The 23,560-nt window shown below is 41.3% G+C and overlaps 1 protein-coding gene across 7 annotated transcripts in view; it reads right to left on the bottom strand.

Moving 5' to 3' along the window:
* The window catches only part of LOC111148584 (oxysterol binding protein like 6), a 210,426-nt gene extending 189,525 nt beyond the window's left edge, over positions 1–20,901 (bottom strand). For all 7 annotated transcript variants that reach the window (XM_022505318.1, XM_022505404.1, XM_022505490.1 and 4 more), the window contains exon 1: positions 20,853–20,901. The gene's annotated coding sequence lies outside the window, so the exon portion shown is untranslated. The remainder of the gene's footprint in view (positions 1–20,852) is intronic.
* Positions 20,902–23,560: the final 2,659 nt, after the last annotated feature.

Here is a 23,560-nt window from a genome sequence, read left to right as displayed (position 1 = left end):
TGGGACAGAGGGTGGAAAGAAGGTGGGGGGTGGGAGGTGGAAAAGGATTATCAATAACAACACCTTTCAGGCTTATTGCAGAAATAAGAAATAATGCATGTCAAGGCCCGGGCACAGAGCAGACACTAAACAAACAAACAAACAAACAGTAGCTACCAAAGAATAATCAATGAATCAATAAAGCCAGTAGCCACCTTGCTCAGTTGCTTCTGAATCTGTCAGAGAAACTCTTACCACATCACCTATGCTTTCCCATTCATGACATTGTCTATGTAAACTTTTCCCACAACCTCTCAAGGTCTGTATGTCACTCCTCTGTCTGCCTCCTTACTTTCCAAGGACCATGGAACTTCCACTTCTGGCCAAGATAAAGTAACAAGGACCAAATTTACCTTCCTACTTGAAACAACCAAAAATAGACAAAACAAATGAAGAAATGGTTTTGAAGACACCATCTAGCAACAAGAACAGTGATCTCTGAAAGATGGGAAAGTGAGGTGAGTCCTAAGATTGTACCTGTTTACTGCCTTGAGAGTTCTGGCCACAGCACAGGGAGAGAGAAGCCAGGCAAGGACCAGCAGACATACTGAGTCAAAAGTCCAGAGGACCAAGGTAGCTATGGTTCAAAGGAAAGGAGAGAAGTTTACAGAGAGACAATTCTGGAGAGATGCAGAGAGTTCTCCTCGAGAATTCAGCTTGGTCCTGCTTGCGGGTATAAGGAAATTAAGGACGTTGAAGGAAAGAAAAAAATGTTAAAAAGGATTAGAGGTAACACTCACACAGAATCAAGAAGACTGCCTGCTCTCACCTGCCACAATGGAAAGTCTTGTGATTCAGGGGACACTGGATGAAGTATACAGAAGGGTCTAACCCAGTTCTGGGAATAATTAGCCTTAATTAAGCACTGTGTTAGTCCTACCTAACAAATCTTACAACAAGACCTAAAAGAATCAAGCTATTTCCAAGTAAATTAACTGCATCTAGAACAAATTTGAAGAATATTGATAAGAATTAAAAAATATCTGGGACCAACAAAATAAAATTCACAATATTTGGCGTCCAATCAAAAATTAACAGCCACACAAAGAAGCAGGAAATTATGATTTATAATAAGGACATAAATCAATCAATCTCAATCCAGAGTTGATACAAATATTAGAATTAATAGACGAGGACATTAAAACAGCTATAATCGTATTCTATATATTCAAAAATTCAAATAGAAACATGGAAGACATTTCAAAAGACCCAAATATCACTTGTAGAGATGAAAACTACAAGGTCTCAGATGAAAGATACACTGGATTATTTTAGGTACTGCCAAAGAAAAGATTACTAAGCTTGAAGACATGGCAATAGTAGATCTCTAAAGTGAAAAGGAGAGAAAAGAGAATTTTTTAAAATGAATGAGTATCAGTGAGCAGTAAGACAACTGTAAGCAGTCTAATATATAGGTAAATACACATTCCCAAAGGAAGGACAATGAAGAAGGGGTAGAAAAGATTTTTGAATAATGGTATAGAATTTTCAAACATTCTTGAAAGCTAAAACCTCACAGATCCAAGAAGCTCAATGAACCCCAAGCACAAGAAACATGAGAAAAACCACAACTCTTTCTGCCATGTAAGGATATGAGATGCCTACAACCTAGAAGATAACCTTACCAGACCAACCATGCTAGAATCCTGATCTCAGATTTCCAGCCTCCAGAACTATAAGAAAGAAATTTCTATTGTTATAAGATATCCAGTCTTTGGTACTTGATTATAGCAGTCCAAATGGACCAAGGCAGGATCTACTTCTGCCTACAATATGACTTGGTTTTAAAGCCAAAATCATATCTGAAAAGGCACTGTAAGAACAGCCATGAACTCTAACCAGTAGACAGATTCCTCAGGATGAAAATGACTATCATTAGTCCCATCAGCACCTTCTCCACATCTGTATACATATTTGCAAATCAGTCCTAATGTGTACCTTGTACCAGGTCTGGATGGATTCACAGCCAGACCTGGGATGGTAAGTATAAAACTGGCCCTGGCTTGGACACCTTCCTGAACCTCTCAGAACCTCAGGTTCCTCACCTCAAAAATGAGAGAGGTAGACCAGAAGGTCCCTTCTGTGATTTGGGTAATGCTGGAAGTCTCATGTGCTAGGTTTAAGTCTTAGATATTGAGACAAGAGAATATAAGACGGTTATTTGGGCATCTGTCTGTCATAAAATATTCTCAAAGTTATCCTCCCAAAACCATGATTTTGAAGCATGGCCATTTTCCCTTTCAATCTGTCATCCTGACTTTATGGAAATCAGCTGTCCACCACCCGCCAACTCCCAACACTGCCTACCAATATTTTCTTTAGGCAGAGGACTAACCATGTTTCTTAACTACCTTCAAATCAGAGATATTAATTTAACTTTAATTCTCAATAAAATAATAATATATGTAGAGGATACAATTTTAGGAATATTCCCCTAAAAGCTTTCTGGAATTCCTAAAGAAAATCCATCGATTTTAGAAAGACAATTCTAAGGAAGCATGAAAAACTGCATAAAATTATTAAGTAACTCCCTCCCGCTAAAACTCCAGTAATACATCCTGGCACAAAGCATTTTGGCAATGTTATCATCCAAGTTGCATTTTTAAACTAAAACTTGGGGGCAGATGTGAACTAACTTGTCAAAGTCAGCATTCTATCATCACCTTCAAAAAGAGATTACTAATTTCCTGTTTTAAGTACAGTCATGATACCCATGCCAAAGGAGGAGAAAGGAAAAAAGTTTGTGGATATTTCTTTAATGTGTCTGAAGAAACAGAACCTTACTTGCAACTAACTCATAAGTTACTGTTTTGCAAAGAAATGTCAAATGGACTGTTTTAAACCAAAAAGAAGCAATTAAAAAGCTCTAGCATCTTCAACTGAAAGAAATGCATGTTAACCTTTGTTTACTTTACTGCTGGCTTTGAAAAATGTAATCCCTAAACCTGGTCATTTCACATTATGTGGTCTGCTTACAAAGAATAATTAGGCATTTTACTCAAAGTATTTTTTTATGTATTTCTTACATAGAGAAGCAAATAATTGTCAGTTGGCTATCCTACAACGGGCATTCGAAAACAGAACTTCAGCACTGCTTTATCCAAGTATGTGTGTTCCTTTAAAGTTTAAAGGACAAGCTCTACAAGCTTTTCCTTCAATGCTCCCACAGATTAGAGTGTAAATACAAACTGAATAAACCCATAATTAGCATTTCTAATAACAAGCAATGTACAGTGTAATTTTATATGAATCAATTAACAAAAATTATATATTCAACAACACTTACTGAATGCCCACTATGTGATGTGGGAGCTAAAAAGATGAATAGACAGTGCTTTCTATTTCTATGAAAAGCCCTCTAATAGCATTAGTTTTGGGGATTTAACAAGTGGAAATAAAAAACAACCCTTAATGGTTATCAGTCCCACTGAGGCTCCCCATGACATCTGAGCGTTCGCTCAAAGGCAGCTAAAGGCTGAAGACTCAATATCTCAGTGAGCCAGGAAACCATAGGATGTAGCCCCAAACCCAGGCAATAAAACCGTCTGTCTTTCTAAAAAGACCCAGCAAAGCACTTAGGAACAAATATGCAAGCATCCTCAGGAGCAAATCACCAGAAATACGAAATGTGTGCAAAGGGTAATGGCTGAGGTTTGGGAAAGAACAGTGGAAAAGAGGAAAAGAATATGTCTTCCTATTTGTTTAAAGCAGAATTTCCACAGGGAAGCCAAAAATTAAAATGCTGCCTTTACCTGCTGTCACAGGGAAGCTCTCATTTGGTTTTTAAAGCAAAGTGGGTTTTTGTCTACATTCCTTTTTGTCTCCAATTGAGATTAATAATATTGGTCAAAAAATAAAAATTTGGGTCATATTTTACTATTTGCCTGAGAGCATTTCTATACTAAAAATAGTAAAGCCAGAGTTAAGAATTCAAAGCATCTGATGGACATACGCTGTATTCAGTTGCTTCTCAGAAAATTAAAAAAAAAAATTATAACCTGTCATTAAGTAGCAGTTAATCAGCATAAATGTTGTATTAAATGCCAAGTGAGTTAGATGAAGTTGAAATTTGAAGGAAAGAATTAAGGAAAATTCTAGTTGAGTACCCATTACCTGAAAAATTAAGAGCCAATAAAATTCTCTATGATCATTTCAGGGGCGCCTGGGTGGCTTGGTCGGGTGGGCACCCACCTTTAGCTCAGGTCATGATCTCAGGGTCCTGGAATTGAGCCCCACGTTGAGCTCCCTGCTCAGTGGGGAGTCTGCTTCTCCCTCTCCTTCTGCTCCTCCCCTCTGCTCGTTCTCTCTCTCTCTCTCTCTCTCTCAAATAAATAAATAAAATCTTTTTCAAAAAATTCTCTATGGTCATTCGAGTTATCATATGTCTTTGATGCTACTACTTGTATCCTGAATAATACAGGGGACATTTGGTGAGTCTGTACTATGCACCAGAAAAACAGAGAACATGTGACACAATAAGCTGAGGTTTAGGCCTTACATTACAGCTAAGAAAACCATTTGGGCAAGTTACTTAACCTTTTTGTGTATTGGTTTTCTCATCTTTAAAATGGAGCTAATAATAGTACTAACCAACAGCATTATCGTGAAGATTTAATGATTGAAATCAAGACAATCACTTAAAACAATTGCTAGCACATAGTGAACTGTACATACATCCGCCATTATTACTGTGTCTGTATTTTTGCAGCTAATAGGACAATTCTTCCTACTAAGCCCTTTCATACATTCTCAGTGGGAGGGAAAAATGGTTTTAAAAAACATCTGAAGGACTGGGCTGTTAGAGAACACATAATAAAGGCCTTAAAGTGTTCGTATCCTTTAATTCTCAATATGGTCATTTTCGGGAACAATCAGAGCTGTAAACAAAAATCTGTGTACAAGGCCATTCATCAGGTTATTTTTTTTTTTTAAATATTCCATTCATTTATTTGACAGACAGAGATCACAAGTAGGCAGAGAGGCAGACAGAGAGAGAGGGGGAAGCAGGCTCTCCACCGAGCAGAGAGCCCGATGCAGGGCTCGATCCCAGGACCCTGAGATCATGACCTGAGCTGAAGGCAGAGGCTTTAACCCACTGAGCCACCCAGGTGCCCCTCATCAGGTTATTTTTTAACGCAGAAAAACCACCTCGCTGTCCAAATGGAATTAAGTAAAACATGGTATGTACATAAAATGGAATATTCTACACCTATTAAAAATTAAGTTTAACCATAGAAACAGTAAAAGGATCAGAGGCAGCTAGGGGATAGTGTTGGGGATAAGGATGAACAGGCGGAACACAGAGGAATTTTAGGGCAGTGAAACTATTCTGTATGAGACAGTAATGGTGAATACATGTCACTCTACACTTGTCCACATGCACAGAATGTACAACACCAAGAGTGTACCCTACTCTAAACTATGGACTTTGGGTGACGATGATGTGTCAAAGTTGACTCATCTGTTCTAACAAACGTGCTGGTCTGGTAGGGTGTGGATAGCGGAGGCTTGGCTTGTTTGGGGGAAGGGATAGATGGGAAATCTCTCTGGTTTCTGCTCAATTTTGCTGTGAACCCAAAACGGCTCTTAAAAATAAAGTCTATTTTTACAATTAAGTTAAGAAGAATAATGGGTGATACAAGAAATCATCATGATTCATTGCTAAAAAAAAGAAAGCAATTTATAAAGAATTGAAAACATATAACCAAACGCTAAAATTCAGCTTCCAGAAACAGGATTAAAAGTAATTTTAAAAACACGTTTTTCTGTGTTTGCAAGATTTTCTACAATCAAGTTGTGTTGCTTTAAATACAGCAGAAAGTTTTAGTACTTTCCTTTAAAATGTCACCTAGTTTTCAATTCAAAGTTATTGAAAAAAGACATGCTAAATAGGAAAGGAACAACCGCCGACCGGAATTGCTAGCATCTCCACAGACCTGCAGAATCTCACCAATGACCTGAAATCCTGTATCTTCGAGATATCATGCTTTCGTTCATCCCACAGATATTAAGTGCCCATCATGAAACTAGGTCCTGGGAACACAGCAGTGACTAAGATAGACAACGAAAGTTAGGAGACGAAAAACAACAAATAAACCCATAAGGAATATGTTCTCAGATGGGGGTGCATGGACACACTCCGGGGCAGTGTTGGGGTCGGCCTCTCTGATATCCGAGCTGACATGGGAAAGGTGAGGGAGCTGGGGGGTAGTGGGGGGAAGGTGCCCCAAAGAAAAGAAAAGAGCTGGTGCCAAGACCCTGAGGTGGGAATAACCCGGGCTTATTACAAGAACAGCAAGGCCAGTGTGGCCGGTCATCAGTAGAAGTTGGGTCTTAACAACTCTGCATCTAGAATACCTTGAAGGTACGGAACAATCATTACCTAAAATTGGTCAAGAGTCCAGGCTTCAGGGCCAGACAGGCCAGTTTCAAATCCACCTTGGTCACTTGCTACAGGCGGATTGTGAGCTGGTCACCTCCTCCCTGGACCCTGGCTTCCGCATCCATAAAATAAAAATAAAAATATTGACTGTAAGAGCATCTGCAAGGCTTTAAAAAAGAGGATAAGCACCTCAAATCCTTCGGAGAATGCTTGGCAGACAAAAAGTGCTAAACAAATGGTAGCTAGTCCTTAAATACAATCTTAAAAAAAAAAAAAAGAAAGGATGCCTGGGTGGCTCAGTGGGTTAAGCGCCTGCCTTCAGCTTGGGTCATGATACCAGGGTCTGGGATCAAGTCCCACATGGGGCTCCTTGCTTGGCGGGGAGCCTGCTTCTCCCTCCGCCTCCTGCTCCCCCTGCTTGTGCTCCCTCTCTCCCTGACAAATAAATAAATAAACTCTTAAAAAAAAAAAAAAAGGAAGCTTGTCTTAAAAGTGCTTTTTAGAGAATTAAAAAAAAAACCACACACACAACTAGAAATTTTATGCAACCAAATCTCTAGCCCACGGAGGATAAGGAGGGAATGCTTTCACGATCTTTCTAAAATCTCTTTTTCCTTGACTCTTCTTTATATTTGTGATAGCCCATTTCTCTTCCCAGAAATTCTTTTCTCTCTTGACTCAGGGACATGATTCTTGGTCTTCTGCCCATCCATCTCTCTGTTCATCTTCTACCCCAGATTTCTCTCTCCAACCTTCCCACCTCCTAAAAATGTCATCAGTTCCTACATTTTTACCCATGTCCCTCTTAATCACAAAACCTTCGCAGATCCTTCACAGCCTCCACAGGCCCTCACAGTATTAACTCACATTCTTGGTATGACACTTACCTCATTACAATTGGTATTATACTAAATTATATCTTAGCTCCCCTATTGGATGGGCAGAATCTTGAGAGTAGGACTGACAGCTTAATCATCTTTCTTTCTTCCTTAAGACCTAACCAAATCTCTTGGATATAGTCATTGCTATCAATAACTAAGGGGGGTCAGCATATAAAATACTTCTGACAGATTAGAACAGAGCCTTACAAATCCTGTTGACAATTTTCTTATCTCTCTCATATTAGCTTTTGATTTGCAACAAGGCATAAAAGACGTTATGACCATATTTACATTTTACATAGTAAGTTTCCAACTAGTGAATAATATAAATTTTTAATTAACATGGTAAAAATAATAACAGCTAACACTTACACAGCACTTACTATGTGCCCTGTTCTTAGAAATGTACATGCATTAATCGTATATATGTACACATACATGTACATACAGGTATATGATTAATGCATATACATATCTAAGAATGAATAAAATCATATACATTTCTAAGAACAGGGCACATAGTAAGTGCTGTGTAAGTGCTAGTTGTTATTATTTTTACCATATTTATCTTCTTAACAATCCTCTGTGTTAGGCGCCATTTTTATATTTGCCATTTTAGGAAAGCAAAGCAAAGTAGAGTTATGGACTTATTCAGAGTCATGCAGCTGGACAAAGCCAAGCAAGGATTTGAACCCAGGCAGCCTTGGCCCCAGTCTACGTTTATAACACTAAGCCTTACCTAAATAGCCGTTCTCTATAAAAATCTAATTTTACATAAACATTTTTTAACTCATTCAGAATTTTTTGCAGAAGCTTGTTACTCATAACTACTATTTTTTTCTCTAACATAAATAAATAAATCTGTATTAACCATATCAAAGTTCTGGCTAAAGTAGGCATATGTAATATTCTAATGCAAATATCATAGTGTCAATTTTGCATTAAATATTTTACTATTTTAAATTACCTCATTTTAACTTATGAATGCTAAAAGATGGTACCAGTCTAACATGGAATCTTCTTGACTAACTATCCCGAAATTTACATTTCCATATAGATTTTTCTGTACTCTGAATCAATTTTTAAATTCAAGGAAACTAAGAATTTTCATGAATATGTAATATAAATCATGCTAATGCTACTTAGCATTAGATATCACAGAGAACTACAAAAACATTATAATCTTGTTGAAAATGACAATTTAATATATGATGTCAGGTTTTTAAAGGCTATAGTTAGCCTTAATTAATTTACCTCTAGAAAATAACCTCTATTATTATGAAGTCTACTTAATTCTCAGATGTTCTTATACTTAAAGTTTTTAGGTTAATAAACCCAAAAATAGTGATGGAGAATTCTATTAAAATGCAAAGGGGGACGCCTGGGTGGCTCAGTTGGTTAAGCCGCTGCCTTCGGCTCAGGTCATGATCCCAGCATCCTGGGACGGAGTCCCACATCGGGCTCCTTGCTCAGCAGGAGCCTGCTTCTCCATCTGCCTCTGCCTGCCACTCTGTCTGCCTGTGCTCACTCTGACAAATAAATAAATAAAATCTTTAAAAAAAAAAATGCAAAGGAAATTTTTAATCAACAAAATTCTTAAAATGTGATAAGCCACTGCTTATAGGCCTGATTTCTCAGCAGTTAATGGGGGTGGGGGGCAGAGGAAGAGGGGAGAGAGAATCCCAAACAGGCCCTGTGCTAGGCATGGATCTCACGACCCTGAAATCATGACCTGAGCCAAAATCAAAAGTCAGACGCTTCAGTGACTGAGCCATCCAGGCACCCCCTCAGCAGTTAATTTTTAAGGAAAAAAAAGTTTCAGTCTTTGCCTCACCAAAAGTGAAAAATCCAAGAGTGTTCAAAAGTATAGTCCTAAAAAAAAAAAAAAAAAAAAAAAAAAGTATAATCCTGGGGCGTTTGGGTGGTTCAGTGGTTAAAGCCTCTGCCTTCGGCTCAGGTCATGATCTCAGGGTCGTGGGATCGAGTCCCGCATCGGGCTCTCTGCTCAGCAGGGAGCCTGCCTCCTCCTGTCTCTCTCTCTCTGCCCGCCTTCTGCCTACTTGTGATCTGTGTGTCAAATAAATTTTAAAAAAATCTTAAAAAAAAAAAAAAAAGTAAAGTCCTATTGACTTTAACCATAAAAGTCACCTGCTCAGGGGCGCCTGGGTGGCTCAGTGGGTTAAGCCGCTGCCTTCGGCTCAGGTCATGATCTCGGGGTCCTGGGATCGAGTCCCACATTGGGCTCTCTGCTCCGCAGGGAGCCTGCTTCTTCCTCTCTCTCTGCCTGCCTCTCTGCCTGCTTGTGATTTCTGTCTGTCAAATAAAAAAAAAGTCACCTGCTCAAACCACATACTCTTTTTGCCCTTTTTAAGAATGTAAAACCTTGGGTTCCAAGAGGCTTATTCCCTGGGTCCTCATACTTGCTGTTCCCTCTGGCAGGAAAGGCTCTGCACCCAGATTTTTTCACAACCTGATCTTACCCATTATTGAGGTTCAATTCAAATGTCTTCACCTAGCAAGGCCTTTCCCCTGGTCCGTTCACCCAGGCAAGCCCAATGTTATGGATCAAATTGTATCTCCCAAAAAGATATGCTGAATTCCTAACCCCCGCTCCCCTAGGATATGACCTTATTCATAAATAGGAGTGTTGCAATGTAGTTAAGATGAGGTCATACTGGAGTAGGGTCAGCCCTTAATCCATCATGACTGGTGTCCTATACAAACAGGAGACACACAAACAGAGACATGGGAAGAAGGTTAGCAAAGACTGAGTTGTGCTACTGCAAGCAAAGGAATGCTTGGGGCTGCCAGAAGGTAGAAGAGGCAAGGAGGGACCCACCTTAGTTTTGAACTACAAGCCGCCAGCACTGAGACAATACATTTCTCTTGTTTTAGGCCACCCAATTCCTGGTACTTACTTATGGCGGTGCTGGGAAGCAAACACCCACCACCACTACCCACTGCTCTCGGCCCCATCGATCACATTTATTGTCCTTAAACAGTTCTTAATGGCAACTAAAACAGCAATTAACTGTCTTTTACTTTTTATTTACTTTAATTAGAATGTCAATTTCATGAGTACTTTTTACTTCCTGGCCTTTTCTGACTTAGTAGGTGCTCAAGAAATACTTTCTCAAATAAATTATCCTGAGAAAGATGACAGGATTAAAGAATGTCAGAATGATCACTCACTTACAATACTCTGAGCAAGTATATACTGGCCCGAAAAAGGAGCTTCTGCTCTGCTTGGGAGGACAAAATCCACAAGGGGCAGCCAAAGGAAGACCCCTAGTGGAACAGGGAACAAAAAGGAGCTTCTGAGTTGTAGGGGATAGAGACTACTGTGGGGGTTCAGGAATGATGAGGTAAAAGGGGGTGAGATGCAATGCAAGTGACGGGAGGGAGAGACCTGGGTGTGGAAAGGGCAGGGGCCAACAACTCTGTACCAAAGGGCAACCACTGGCAGTTTCCCTCTTCTCTGGACTCTAGCCTGTTAGATGAGTTACTCACCTGTTAGCTGAGTCTTTATGGTAACTACTATGTTCTTATATCAGATCAGAATGAGCCCCAAAGTTGCAAAGGAATGCCATTGGTTACAAGTATAACAGCTACCTGTTACAACTGTTTGGTTACAACTACTCAATATTCTTGATCAGTAAAAGCAATCCCCGAGCAATTTTTTTTTAATTGTAATAATGGACATATAATATACTATTCATTTCAAGTGTATGTCATAGTGACCTGATAATTTTTATACATTATGAAATGATTCCCGTTTATGAGTCCAGTTAACACCTGTCCCCATACAAAGTTGTTACAATATTGGTCACTATATCACTATATCACATTATATCCCCATGACTTAAGTATTTTATAACTGGGGCACCTGGGTGGCTCAGTGGGTTAAGCTCTGCCTTCGACTCAGGTCATGATCCCAGGGTCCTGGGATCGAGTCCCGCATTGCATCGGGCTCTCTGCTCAGCAGGGAGCCTGCTTCCCCCTCTCTCTCTGCCTGCCTCTCTGCTTACCTGTAATGTCCGTTTGTCAAATAAATAAATAAAATCTTTTTTTTTTTTTAATTTTATAACTGAGGGACGGCTTGGTGGCTCAGTGGGTTAAAGCCTCTGCCTTCGGCTTGGGTCATGATCTCAGGGTCCTGGAATTGAGTCCCTCATCGAGCTCTCTGCTCAGCAGGGAGCCTGCTTCCCCCCTCTCTCTCTGCCTGCCTCTCCACCTACTTGTGATCTCTCTCTCTGTGTCGAATAAATTAAAATATATATATTTTATAACTGAAAGTTTGTACTTCTTAAATTTTAAAATTATCTTGGTTTGAATAGATAATATGTTCGTAAGTTTAAAAATTCACAAGGTAGTAAGGAATATACTAAGTGTCCTAAGTAAGTGTCCTTTACATCCCCACACAACCACCCAGTTTTCCTCCCCAGAGTCAATCACTTTACCAGTTTTTTGTGTCATCTTCCAGAGATAGTCTTTACAGTTACACATAAACATATATTTATAAACTCATATTTAACACCAACAGCCATATCCCACTCTGTACCTTGATTTGTTCCCTTGTTATACCTTAGAAATCATTTCATATCAGCAAATATAGAATGATCTTACTTTTTGAAATTTAGCAATTGATAAGTGTTTGTTATTTATAGCTACCTAGTTTTGTTTCTGCTCCTAATTATTTAGGCAATCTCATGCTGATATTCAGCTTTCCCTGAGTCTTCTGCCACTACAGACAATGTTGCAATCGACATCTTTATGCAAATTCATTTTGCAATGTACAAGTATATTTACAGAAAAATTTCTTAGATTTCCGGGGATGAGAAGGTAGGTGAACTTTTAATTTTGTTATCCATAGATGCTGTACGTTTTGTACCCCAATAATGCATGAACCTGTCTGTCAGTTACTTCCAAACCCTTGCCACTATAAGGCACTAACAAACATCAAAATCTTTCCCAACTTAATAGTGTGGGGAGGGCAACTTAAATAGTTTAAAATTGCATTTCTCTTACCATGAATTGAGCATAGTTTCATATTTGTAAGTGCCATCTGTAATTCCTTTTCTGTCAACTGTTTTTTCATTCTGTTGCCCCCTTCCCTATTAGATTAACAGTCATTTTTCTTAATTGATTTATAGGAGCTCTTTGGATATTAATGAGTTAAACCTTGTTTGTGGCATGTTATGGTTTCTTTTCCATGTGGTACTATTTATCTTCTGCCAGTACAGACAATATTTTTTCCTTAAATGGCATTTACTTTATCAGTCTTTTCATCTTACGTATTCTGCGTTCTTCAAAACATTTAAAAACTTTTTTTTTTTTTAAGTGTAGCGACAGATATCCTCCCTCATATCCGACCTCCATCAGATGGGATTGAAACGAGACTGGAAGACAAGCTGGGATAGAATAGCGATCTATTTCCTTCCTGACCTTCCTCTTTCATTACCCTGAGCTCTTGCCGATTTTGCTTTCTCCTCCTTTGCTTTCTTCATGGAGTTGCACATGAACCCTACATTTGCTTGGCCTACCTTGGAGATCACATTCTTTTTATAGTTCTTGCTTCGATTTGAAGTTTATTGAGATCAAAAAGAATTTCATTAATGTCTTTTCATAATCAACATGCCATTCAAACTGTGCTACTTTTTCTATTCTAGGAAAATTATACAACAAAAACTGCTCAGATTGTTGCCTGATGGGGTGTGAATATGCAAAAGATTGTCTAGCTGAGACAGATAAACAGAAAGCAAAAATGTTATCTTAATTTAAAATAAAAATCAGACTTTATCTCCAGAAATGACATGGCACAATTTTCCTAATTTTAATATTCTTTTAGATACTTTATTCTTTAAGCTTTAGTAATTGTTCATAGTGTGTTACTCCCAGCAACATTGCATTACGTATTAAAAAAAAAGCAAAGTAACTTCTTCAAATTAGGATAAAACTTAGGCACTAGTGTAGCAGATGTGAAATAAAGCTATTGCTAAAAATTGAGGCCAGGTTTATTTTAAGTTTGACTTTTGAAAAAAAGATTCTAAAAATATGCTGCTGTTGCTCTCCCTTCTCCTTCCATGCTCTTTTCAAAAGGTGGATAGGTCGCTGTCTCAAGCACAATGGTGAGAATTGCCTCAACATGATGCAAGATAAAAAAGTAGAAGTTAATGTTCTGTTCCTGACTCAATTCCCTCTACATTTTGATTTTCTCTTATATTACCATATGGAAAGAGAATGCCAAAGGAAAGAGATAGAAAAGTATCTAACCCGGGAAAATTTAATTTTTCTCTATCCTTTCCTGCCCATGGAATTAAAAGACAAAGTTATAGGGATCAAGACAGCGAACAGCAAAAAAATTTAAATAATGATATTTGTAGTGTCATTCCTTTCATCTTACCCTCAGAACAAAGCCTTTTTTCTAAAAACCCAAGAAAATAATATACATATATACGTATGATTTCACTTTCTACACTGGCCACTCAAGAAGGAGAATGATACAAAAGAAGGTTAAAATTCCACTGCAGAGGCTGCTGTTGGTTCATTCTCTCATTCCCGTACCCACAATTTAGGGAAGAGCATTATTTCCTGTTATTCCCCAACAGGAGTAAATTATTTGGCACATTATCTTCTAGTTCTATTTGTACACAGGGCTTGCACCTCACTTGGCAAGTCCCTGGGCCTCAGGTTACCCAGCTGGAAAATGGGAGAGGTTGGAATAGATGACTTTTTAAACCTCTTTCAGCTCTAACGTCTTAGTAATCTAATATAAAGGTCATCCAAGCACCAGCCATCAAGCAAAGATGAGTATTTCTAGTGCCTGAGTAGTATTTTCTTCATGTGTTTTATTTATGTGAATTGATACACAGATTTTCTTGAGCAGAGAAAAACATAATCCATCATCTCTAAAGGAGAAACATTTTTGTGTATTAATTATGAATTATTTGTACTCACCATCAACACTGGAGAAACGGATTCAGTCTGCTGATATCTTATTTAAATGTTATTTACTTATGTAAATTTACTTTTACTTAAAGTTGTTTACATATTTATTTATTTAAACTTATTTCAAGTTTAAGAGTTAAGTTACATACTTAACACTCTCTAACCCAGTTATTCCTGGACAGTAAGCTATCTGCCTTGGCCTCCTTTCTTGCTCTGCCTTTCCACAGCTTACTATAGATTTTGAGACTCTGGTCCTACTGGATGGAATATTCTCCCACAGGAGAGGCTTTACTTTCAAGTAAACTGCCAAACCAGTAGCAGAAATAGTCACTGGACTTTTCTGTTGCCTATAATTAAAATAATTCTTACAATTTAAAGACATTCAACATTTATATTATGATTTATTTTAATGTAGACACACCCTAAGGGCTGCCTGTTTGGCTAAGCCAGAAGAGCACGTGACCCTTGATCTTGGGGTCATGAGATCAAGCACCACCTTGCGGGTAGAGATTACTAAGGAAGATAAACTTTCAAAAACACAAAAAAAGAACTGATTTTTAAAAACTGTACTACGACATAAAGTAAGTGAACACAAAGAGAAGGGTTCATGTAGCCCACCAGAAACCTCATCTTGTGACCATCATGATTCAGTACAGTCAATTCCCTGTAATACAGCTGGATCTTTAATTAACCATTCTGGTCTATTTTCCATTTTTCCCTTTAAAAATCAACTCGGCACTAAGACACATTCCATTCTCACAAATCTGACTTCACCCACCCAGCTCTCCTTTCCCTGACCTCTGTCTCTCCTATGTGACAACACTGAGGTATCTTCTTGACAAAAGGACTTGCCATGAGTTTAAAGTCTTCTGCTTTAAAAAGTCAATAAAACAGAAGTACATTTAAAGTAACTGTTCTTTGCAGGGACCGCGTTTTTTTCCCCATAGCACTCTCAATTCAAGGAGGTCTAAACATAAATCTGGAAAAAGTTTAAGGAACAAATGAAAAAATAGAAACTTCATGCAAATTCCAAAACCAAAGCCAGATCCACCCTCCACATTCGCATACATATTCAATTGTGATTTGTTTTTGGTAGATTCTGTCTTGGGTGGACCCTGAGGGCAGACAGGTTTATGAGCCAGCATTTAAGAGAGTGTCTGGTACATAGTAGGTGCTCAATAAAGAGGAGCTGAAAGAAGAAGGAAGGCACTTGACAGCCCATGGCCCATTCACAAGAGACCCACAGATGCTGGTCACCTCTTTGTGAAACTGATCAGCCTAGGGTCTGGTAACTGAATGTAGGGATGCAGAACTTCTTCCAAAGTTCATGGAAACTGAGAACTGTGCCAGAAGAGCAGACTACCACTTTCACCAAGTGAGATGTAGATCATGTCAGTTATCCCTAAAATTAATTTTTGTTCATTGTTTTGACCAAAGCTCCTGAGTCCAGCCTGGATTTCAAGTCATTAAATATTTATATCTATTTATGGGATATAGGGAATGTGTAGCTGAAGTGAAGGGTATGACTAATCATCCCTGAAAAACAGAGGCTTCTGGAGTGAGTCCTTGACTCTCTTAGGAGCTCTTTGATAACTTCTGACTATAATGGTAAACAACAAACTTTTTCCTTCAGGAGGTCTGTCTTTCTCTTTTCCTTTCTCTTTTCTTTTTTCCTGTAAGATATTGCCACATTTCCATTCAACCGCTGATGGAACTACCAGCAAGATGTCAAGATGTTCTCCAAATCACTATGCCAAGGAAAGGCAATTGAGAATTACATTGCCTTGGGGAAAACTATCCAACCACGAATCATTGTATCAGCTGGTGTGAAATCAGCAAGAAAAAAACATTACAGAGGATCAGAAGACGTCAAGAAATAGAAGCAAAATCGGAAAACGAATTTTAAAATAGGACGAGAAAATGCTGAGTACCTAGCATAATATTTACAAATCAGAATGCCAGCTAAAATGGTATTCAATCAAAATGACACTATATATTACTCCAGAATGGCCCTAGAAATAGAAAGCCCTATCCTGTACACACGGGAGAGCATAAGCAACTCTTTATTATAATGAAGAGAACTTCAAGAGTTGAAATCCTTTATCCTTTTCAAGGGAGTATATGTCAGAAAATACAAACACATGTGCCATTACTTTGCAACATTAGATGGGAAACAGTATGAAAGCAAACATCAGCCCGCAAGGCTCTAGTCCCTCCATCACATTCTGTTCCCTGCAGTCACGGGAAGTGGTTATTAGTATCTTCATTTCACATGTGCCATAACTGAGGATCAGAGGGGTCTGCTTCCCCAAATTACACACAACTAGTAAACTGTCAAGAAAGATTTGATTCCAACTCTTCTGACTGTGATGCCAACACACTCTCAATTCCATGAACCCGCTTCCTGTCAATCCAAAACATCATCTTCACACCTTAACCACTGAGCATTTACCTCCTTCACACAATAAAATTACACAAAGGCATTTTATGTCCTCTTCCCTCAGATACTCTTCCATATGCACCAGGTACAACATGAGAAAATCAGTCTTCACTGTGAGTGTCCTAACTGCCCACTAGCTCCAAGTTCGTATCTTCAAACATAAGCCGAATATCGATCATCCCACACTTGACATGTCTAAATCATGCTAAAAGCTCCCACCGAAACTTCTCTATTTCTTTTCATTAAAATGAAACATTGGGCGCCTCGGTGGCTCAGTGGATTAAGCCTCTGCCTTCGGCTCAGGTCATGATCCCAGCCTCCTGGGATCGAGCCCCACATCGGGCTCTCTGCCCGGCGGGGAGCCTGCTTCTCCCTCTCTGGCTCCCCCTGCTTGTGTTCTCTCTGTGTCTCTCTTTCTCTGCCAAATAAATAAATCTTTTTTTAAAAAAATAAATGAAGTGAAACATCTTTGACTCCTTCCTCCTATTCCTATTTAGGATCTTAAGCCTTGGATTCTTCTCCCAGCATCTTTTAAAATCCATTCTTTCTTTTTAGTTCTCTCCAAACAGAGAATTCTCATCTCAATCAACAGCTTCCAAACCAGGGATCCTGCCTTGAATCTCTCCCCTTCACACCCTCACCCCCAATCTATCAGTTCTCTAGACTTTTTAATAAACTCTTTGAGTGGTTCATGGTTGGAAAATTCCCCATGGCTTCTTCCACTTCTGTTCATTTCCTCTGTTCAAGATGGCTGAGGTTCCTCTTCTCAGCAAGGCCACTTCCTGCTCATCTTTCCTATAAGCCTCTGCCATGAACTCTACACAATACATGCCTATACACAGGGACTGCTTCCTTATCCCTCAACTGACATCTTCTGGGTCTTTTGGTACAGGAGCCTGGTGTGCCTTATGATAACACTGTATTGTCCTTATTTTCTTTTTCCTTAGAACTCTAAATTACTACTGATCCATGCATGAGACCTTCTTTCTTTCTTTCTTTCTTTTTTTTTAAATATGATAATCATTTAGCGCCTGGGTGGCTTAGTGGGTTAAGCCTCTGCCTTCGGCTCAGGTCATGATCTCAGGGTCCTGGGATAGAGTCCCGCATCAGGCTCTCTGCTTGGCCGGGAGCCTGCTTACTCCTCTCTCTCTCTCTCTGCCTGCCTCTCTGCCTACTTGTGATCTCGCTCTGTCAAATAAATAAATAAAATCTTTAAAAAAAAATAAAAAATAAAATAAAATATGATAATCATCTATGAACTTATTCTAGGTACTAGATCATTACCAACAACTTATATCCACCTGTGTGTTCCTCCCCATGCCATCCCCCTGGTCCTCTCAGAGGACAACTGCTGTGCTAGGTTTTAAGTTTATCCTCCTGCTTTAAAACAAACAAACAAAACATGTATTTCAACACACGTACCTATACAAATGCTTTTTTGTATTTGACGATTTGTATTTGTTTATTCCCCTGGCTTGTGTAAATTAGTACAACAATTTTGGGAAATAATTTGGCAACAACTAGGAAATTGAATACTTACACATCTTACAAATCAAGAATTCTGTACCTTGGTATTTCCCCAAGAGAAACACTTGCACATGTGCCCCAGGAAGCATGAATGACCAGAGCAGCACTCACTGCAAATTTTTTTTCAAGGGGGGGGAGCCACTGGCAGAACAGGGAAACATAATTGCTACGGATACATAATGGAATCATGTACAGCAATGGAAGTCAGTGAACTACAGCTATATACAACATGGACGAATCATGGTGACATAATGTTGAGAAGAAAAAAATTCCCAGAAGTCAATGCGTAGCATGAGACCTTTTTTGCAAGATTAAAAACAAACTTTAAAGAAGTATTATAATCATTACTTAACCTTCGCAGTTAAAAAAAAAAAAAAAAACCTCTTGAGAATTCATGACTTATCCTCCCAAACTAGACTACAAACTCGTGAAGGTAGAGACATCTTTTTATTCTTATTTGTATTACCCACAGTACCTAGACCAGTGTCTTGAACAGATGGATGCTCATAAGAAATTATCCACTCAATGATCACTGAATGCTACCTAACCAAGGCGTTTTAATCAAATTTGAATCTTCTCCCTAATCCAACAGTTTCATGAATAAAGTCACATAAAACTTTTACCTACTGATGCATTAACCTGTTTCTGTTTCTGCAGTGGTACTACAGATCTCCAACCACAAATGCTTCATCTTAGGAGGACTTTATCCCTCTTCACTGAGTACAGTTAACATAAGGTTAAAGCAATCTAGAGACGAGAAAACTTACGCATTCCTATAAAAGTTCAGCAGAATCATATCACACTATATACCAAGAGACATCTGATAAAACCATAATTTGAAACTGAGATATCCCAAAAGGAATCCATCCATTGTGTGTATAATTGAGTTATCAATAACAAAACTGAAAAAAAAATCAGCAAATACAGGATTTTTAGGTTTTCTAAAAGCAAAGATTTTAATGGAAATATTTTGTTTCCACATTGAGAAAAAAAAATTTTTAAGGGGAAACACAAGAAATTCAAGGGTAAAAGAATAATAGAAATAATATTCCACCAATCAGGACCTTCCTTATAACTCAATGAAGACAAGACACATTCTCTATAGGTGATAATAGCGAGTTACACTGCAGCTTCCCTTCGACCTTGGGAACTCTGCTCACTCTGAGTTACTGTGAGGTCTTCTGTTTCATTTATTATTAGTCTTTGTATCTGCAATGCTGTAGCATTGGAGAGGATTATCAACATTGTGAGCTTGCGGTACCTAAAACTGTAGAAATGCTTCCAAAAAACAAACGGGGATGGAGGAGGGAGGAAAAAACACAACCAAGAGGAAAACAAAGTTAATGATATTAAGACGGGATATTTTAAAATTTTACCTTTGACGGAAGACTACATTTACAAATCAGCCCCTTGATATACAACTATCCGCTAGCATGCAAATTTTTTATTTTAAGAAAAGATGTCAAGGAAAAATTGTTCTCTTATTTAGGAAAAAAATCACGAGTGAATATAACATACAATTTGCTAAAACTAGTTCAATTACTTAAAGAAGGAAATTGGTATGAAGAAAAAAAAAACCTATAGGACTTTGCATCTGGGAGAAAGAAATAAGCTGGCAACCCAGTGGGTTCACTTAGTTTCGTGTCATTTGCTTCATGTCCATTATGTAATGCTTTCCCCAGCTTTGGGTCTCTATGTTTAAGCTACTGTTCGGAATATCATAGAATTGCCACAAAATCAGTATCTGGTCATAACTTTCAAAAACAGCTCCAAAGGTGTCATGCAGATGTGCCCACAACAGTAAAGGCTTAAAAAAAAAAAAAAAAAAAAAAAATCTGCTGGTGTCATTACTTCTTCCTGGCTTCCTCCCCAGGTCTCCCTTCCTCTCCTCCCCCCAGCATCCCCGGCGACACGATCTGCGGGCAGCTCGGGGCTCAATGCAGGGGAAGCACGTCCAGACTGCAATGCAAACGCTGTCCCGGTCTGAACCAGGGAAGGCAGACTCGGCCCTGGCTGGAGGTGTGGACCAAAGCTGCAGAGAAGGCTGCAGGGGAGCCAGCAGCCGGGGGACAGGGGTGGCCCGCGAGGGCAGTCCGCAGTGCACGCGCACAATAAAACCCAATGCACAACTTCCCCAGCCGCTCATCTCGGCTCCCCGGATTCGCTGGGAGGTGCGGCGTAGGCGTTAGCTGGAGCGGGCGCGGGCACCGGCGCTCTCGCCGCGCGGGTTCGGTTCTCCGCTGACAATTACATCAGTCCTTCTCCCGGCCACAGCTTCAATCTCCGGCAGCCAGGCTGAGCGGGGGTGCCGGGCTGCGCGGAGGAATGCGGGCGCGCGAGCCAGGAGGCCGGAATTCCCCCAACAACGAGGGGGAAGGGAGGGTGGCGAGCGGGGAACCTTGACCCAGACGCCCCCTCCCACCTTGGCCACGGGGCCCGACAGGCATCGCCGCCCCCGCCGCCGGGGTTCACCAGCCAAGGGAACCCCCAGGGGGCGGCGACGCCTCCAGGGCCCAAAGCCCGGCTGCCCACCCGCGCGTCCCTCCGGCCCTCCGGACGCGCACAATGCCCCCGGGCTGCGGTGCGGGTACCGCGGTGTCAGCTCCCGGGGTCCCCTCTGCGCTAGGACACCTACCTGGAAGGCGAGCAGCGGCGGCGCCGATTCTGCGTTGGCAGCGGCGGCAGCGGCGGTAGGCGGCCCTGGCGGGCGGGCGGACCGGCAGACGGGCGCGCGGGCTGGCCAGGGAGCGGAGGCGCGGGCGCCGCCTGCGCGGAGCCGCGGACTCCAGTACCGACAGCGGCGGCGGCGGCGGCGGCGCTGCGCCTCCAGTGGTCCACCGCGCCGCAGCCCCTCCTCTCCCACGGGCGGGGCGCGCTGGCTGGGCGGCGCTCCCGCGTCCCCGCCCCCGGCTCCCGCGGGCAGCCCAGGCCGGAGTGGCACCGCGGAGGCGGACGCTCCCGTTGCGCGCCCGCCCCCGCCGGCACTCTTCACATCGCGGCAGAGAGAGCCTCGGGCCGGGTTCGCGGAGCCTCCGACGCGCGGGGTACCACCGCCTGGGCTCAACCCCGCTCGACCCCCGTGGGAACCCCTGGTGTCCAGAGATGGGCCCTGGAGACCCCGACGGGGCGTCTCCGGGCCTAAGAGCCACAGTGGCGCCCCCGCCCGCCAGGGCCCGCGGAGGTGGGCCGGCCGCAGGTCTCCAGGGCTGGCCCGGAAGGGCCCCGGGCGCTGGGGGCCTGGAGCGCAGCCGCTCCAAGCGCTGTGAGAGAGCGGATCAGAAGGAAACCGCAGCCCGGCGGCCTCCCCGGAGGCGCTGCCCAGCCCGTCTTGGGCGGACGTTCAGGCTGATCAATAAACACAGAGGACTGTGTGTGCCTGCCGGCACCAACCACCCCCCACACCCTCCCACCCTCCCACCGCGGGGTCCCTGACAATTCGGAGCCAAACTTCCCAGGCCCAGAGAAACACTTAGGTTCGTTGAAAGAAAGGATCCGCTGCTTAAAGCTCCACCGCACTACAATCCTTCCCACTCCCTTAAACTCTCCACCTTTAGACCTTTGCCAGCCTATACCCTAGGGTAGATTAATATGAAGGCAAATTTGTTCCAAGTTACCAAGGGGTAATTTAAATATTTGCACAGACGTTTCTTCTGTAAATGGATGACTGAGGAAATGTCAAAAGTATTTCAAGACATTTCTGTCATCACCATCTTCGGGGGGAAAATCCAGACAACACTGATTGAGCCTAACATGAATTATTAAAAAAAAAAAAAAAAAAACAGTGCTGGAGTGCTCTATGGGCTGTCTAGGTGTTCAGAGTGGATGGGGCAGGATGGGGTGGGGGGGTGCCTTCAAAAATTGAAGACATTGCTACCCACTGGGGCAACTCGGTGATGGGGTTTCACAGTTCTCATACCATCCTGTTGTAAAATAATAGTTGCTAGGCCCTGTGACACATCGCAGTTTAACCGGAATTCCTTCCCCGTGAAGACAGTCCCCTCAAGGGAAGACTGAAGCGCTGACCCTCCCTTCACCACCACCATTTTCTCACTCCGTCCATCTGGGTTCCACTGATAGGAACCACTGAAGCCACTCCAGCTAAAAGAGGGGGAAAGTCAAACCCCATCTAACAAGAAAATGCAGAAGAATGAAAGACGATGAGAGAGAGTCTTTGGTCTAAAGAAGTACTTCTCAAAAGTTTTTTGCTTCCAGGAACAGAGAACCATAAACTACTTGGGGCGGGGGGGGGGGGGGGGGGGGAGGACTACCACAACTTCAACCCGTTTTATCTCAAAAATCCGTGCACACTTTTCATTCTATTCCTAGTGTCTCTGTGTGTTTCACTATTTTAAAAATTGGTTTAAATATCAGGAAAAAGTGTTCTACCTGTCTTATTAATGAATGATCAAATACGGTGTGATGGCACTATTCCCATGGAAACGGGGAGATTCAAGAGAGCCGCCACTGTGTATCAAGGTCGCTTCTCCACTCTCTGCATCAGTATTTTGAAAACTCAGACTGGTGTAGATATATGAATACGAGTAACAGGCTTTTTGGTGCTTTCTTGAGCTATGCCCAGGTTATGGCTCAGAAGTGGCGCAAGAGCAATGCTTTCACTAAGTGCATATTCTCGCTAAGAGTTTAGGTCAGAAGTCGTATGTTGGCTAAAAGGATCTCTGCTTCCTGATTCATTCCTTTTACTTGTCTCAAAGAAATACTTGCTCATGGACTTTTTCAGTGAAGGAAGTTAATGATATTCTTAAAATACTATTACTCACAAATGAACGGAGCTTCACATGAATCATAGTCCCCACCATCAATTCACTTCATACAACTCTCCCACTTCTTTTTTTTTTTTTTTGAGATTTTATTTATTTATTTATTTGAGAGAGAGAGAGTGAGCACAAGTGAGGGGAGGGACAGAAGGAGAGGGAGAAGCAGGCTCCCCGCTGAGCAGAGAGCCCCATGCCAGACTTGATCCCAGCCCCCTGGGATCATGACCTGAGCCGAAGGCAGACACTTAACCTCCCGAGCCACCTGGTGCCCTCGCACTTCATTTTCATTACAATTTTTCTATAGTGTATTATTTTAGCTGGGGTTTCTTAGGAAGGATGATGTACTAATGCTTCATCGAAAGATACAATCCCTGGGCATCTAGAGCAAGGAAAAGACGACATGAGGCAGGAAGAATGAGAAGCAAATAGAGATGATGGTATGTTCCCAAGCTGGTCTATGCTTCGTGAACCTGAAAAGACCCAGTTGCTTGGCCATGTAAAGTGTTTGTGGACAGGCTCTGCAGAAAGCTGTGCACAGGTACAGTCTATCCGAGTGAGGACCAAAGAA

This window comes from Enhydra lutris, unplaced genomic scaffold (assembly GCF_002288905.1).
Source record: "Enhydra lutris kenyoni isolate GAN:26980312 unplaced genomic scaffold, ASM228890v2 scaffoldscaffold1, whole genome shotgun sequence".
Lineage (NCBI taxonomy): Eukaryota > Metazoa > Chordata > Mammalia > Carnivora > Mustelidae > Enhydra > Enhydra lutris.
The sequence above is the reverse complement of the archived record's forward strand: the minus strand, read 5'-3'. Positions and strand labels throughout refer to the sequence as shown.